Source organism: Adelges cooleyi, unplaced genomic scaffold, assembly GCF_023614345.1.
Source record: "Adelges cooleyi isolate 19-005CV unplaced genomic scaffold, UGA_ACOO_1.1 ACOO_flye_CR_arks_rails_tigmint_CR_PRNA_651, whole genome shotgun sequence".
In the NCBI taxonomy this organism is placed as follows: Eukaryota; Metazoa; Arthropoda; class Insecta; order Hemiptera; family Adelgidae; genus Adelges; species Adelges cooleyi.
Genome location: NW_026096352.1, coordinates 6,520,754 through 6,523,810, shown reverse-complemented (window position 1 = coordinate 6,523,810; position 3,057 = coordinate 6,520,754). Strand labels below are relative to the sequence as shown.

The 3,057-nt window shown below is 32.3% G+C and overlaps 1 long non-coding RNA gene across 2 annotated transcripts; it reads right to left on the bottom strand.

Moving 5' to 3' along the window:
- Positions 1–859: 859 nt before the first annotated feature.
- Positions 860–2,651, bottom strand: LOC126844577 (uncharacterized). Of its 2 annotated transcripts, XR_007686610.1 has the most exons (3): positions 2,203–2,650; positions 1,858–2,089; positions 860–998 (listed from the first exon to the last, which is right to left on the bottom strand). It is a non-coding gene; the product is annotated as an uncharacterized LOC126844577 (long non-coding RNA). The 2 variants fall into 2 exon arrangements; XR_007686609.1 differs by having other exon boundaries at positions 1,858–2,651.
- Positions 2,652–3,057: the final 406 nt, after the last annotated feature.

Genomic DNA, 3,057 nt, shown 5'->3' with positions numbered 1-3,057 from the left:
TTAAACTGATAAACGATAAAAAAATGTTTGGAAATTTGACGATTGGTTTAAGAAATAGAGTCAAATGTTAAATAATTTTATGTAAAATTTTAATAAATAACGACATTTGATTTAATTAGATTAATAAAGCTATTATGGTAGGACCCCTGTAATATATTGACGTGTTTCGTGTTTTATTATTCCACTACTTGTTTCTACATTAGCACGAATTCGTTTTTATTACCAGAAGTTTATCTACCACAAGTTGTAGTGATCTCACTAGTACCAGTTAGAAGAACTAGTTTGCTACAGCCTACGTTGTAATATGAACATATGTGTTTTGTCATAGGTGTTTTTATAACAATATATTTAGTTGACCTTTATCCTATTTTGCTTCGGACTAATTCGCTTTTATAATGTTTTATATAATTTATTTATTTTTAGTAATATAAATACCCGCAAGGGGTAATAATAGTACACTAAAGCAAAATTATAATTACAGGAAACAAAAATATCAGTATATACACATAATGCTTACAGACTAAGTTTTTTAATTTTAGAATATTATCATGGAAAAAATCAAATTCAGAGTAATAACCATCACAATATTTAGGCAGACGATATAATGGACTATTTAATAGGTAAAACCAGCGGGCGTAGAAAAGCAAGGGTTGCCCTAGATTTAAAAGAACTGGCCACAGGTCCACTTCAAAAATCCTAACATTTTTAAGCTCTATTTTAGACAGTAATAATATGAGGATTAAATTTCAAGCCCTTTGAAAAAAGCATACCTAAGTTTCTAATATCACTAAGTTGTAGTTTAAGGCACCATTTCTCTATACACTGTATAATGCAAGTCAACTTATTTATATTTACGAGATAACGAAATACGAATACATTTATCATCGGACCATTAATTGAACACCAGTCGCATAGGCGTCTAAACAGGTTGTATTGTACAATATCTTTAATTTACGATGTCCTCTTTTAATAAAATAGGCAAATATACTTTTGATCATCTGCAAAAAAGAAAAATTACAGTTATGAAACATTTTTCCAGCATCATTAATAAAAGCTAATAACAATAACGGCGACAATTGGCCACCTTATGGAAGCTTTGAGGATGCCGGCATTAGCCAAGATGTGATATTATAAATTTTGTCTGTTCGAGTACGGCCAGACAAATAACTACGAAGCCAGAACAAAAAAGGATCTCTGGAACCCATTTGCTTAAGTTTATCAATTAAGAAGCAGTGGTTAACCTAGTCAAAATCCTTCCTAAGATCAGTATAAATCACATCTATCTGGTTGCTCTTTGACTCAAAGGCTTTGATACTTAGTCAAATAAAAACGAACTATAAAATAACAAATTTGTATTGATAGATATTGACTGACGAAATCCGTGTTGCTCACTTATGAGAATATTACTAAGTACATTGCAGAGGTTAGATACTAATTATTTCTTCAAAAGCTTAGGTAGCATGCTTAGCTTAGAAATAGGTCTATAATTACAATTAGGCGGGCTAGTGTAGATTGAAGAAAAGTGTCATGAGAACCTTTATGGTACATTACAGTAGGCAAAGCTAACATTTTTGTTAAAGTTATTGATATAACGCGAAAGTAACCTGGGATTATGAATAAAATCGTTCTGCGTTTTAGTTAGGTGGTTTGAATAACAAACACGCCGCTTAAAACAGGCTCTAATATAAGGAAAGAAAAAATAATCATCTCGGTTTAACGATTGATTACAATAGTCAATATTAATTACATCTAGTTTGGTTCTGAGACCACGGACATTTTGGTAGTAAATTCGATGTTTTTAAAATTAACATTAAAAGATAAACTATAATTAAAACACAAAATATTGTTTTCAATTACCTCTTGCGGTGATTAATTAGTTTTTTTTAACTAACGACGGAATTCCTCTGTTGTATTTGATCAACCAGCCATTATCACCAGAATCCCGTAGACGTTTTAACTCACATCTCAGGTTATGTATAACACGACGTTGAGCGAGAGTTAAATCTTCTCCAATCCAAATAGAACGCCGACTGTCTAATTGTCTAAGGTTTGATTTACTTTGAACCCCATCAATGACGTCAGAAGAGGACTGAAGTTGGACCAAAATGGGACGGGGTTTTGTCATCGATTTACAGTTAACAACCGTCGTATTAAGATCCAAATCATGAAATACATTTTTAGCTGTACTAATTAGTTCATTACCTGAGTCAGTAGAAGTGTCGACCACATTGAAAGCTAACACTCTGTTAGATCTAGTTAGCCTGTCTTTGGCCTTTTGTGTCACATCATTATCAGGATGCAAAGCAGCATGAGGTCGTTTTTCAAGGTGATCCAAACGAATTTTCAGCTCATCCATATATGCCTGTAGTGCGTCTATGTCAGATTTAATTTGAGCAAGCACATTAGATATGTTATTAAAAGCGGTCTTAAGTGAAGTTTCTAATAAATATAACTGATTATTGACATCCTTAAAACTAGCGTCATGTGAAGACTGAATATTATTTAAAGAACTCCATACATCTCCGAGCGTAATACTTTTTTTATTTGAGCAAATATTGAGAGTTTTTATTAGAGGCGAATCTCCTCTCTTACTTGAAGAACTCATTATAGATACAGCTAAGGTGAACTAATCACGTGATTACATAAACCGATAACTGTCGGTCCATCAATAACGTTACGATTGGAAATTTACGCGATTATGAAGAAACGGAGAACTAGCGACGTTCGGGTCAATGCCTACGAGTATAGTTCAAGTTCAATTCAATAATTATAACAAAAAAAAAACAAAACTAAACGTGAATAATATAATATCAGAATTTTCATCTAACTCTTATCTCTTTATACTTAATATGAGTTCATACATATTCTGCTCGACGCCAACGCGATTCTGGAGATAATGGCGGGTTGATCAAATACAACAGATGAACTTCATCACCGCAACAGGTATATTGCAAATAATATTTTGTGTTCTTATCATAATTTTTCTTCTAATTTTAATGTTAAAAACATGGTATTTTATTAACAAAATGTCCGTGGTCTTGGAACTAAGCAAGACGT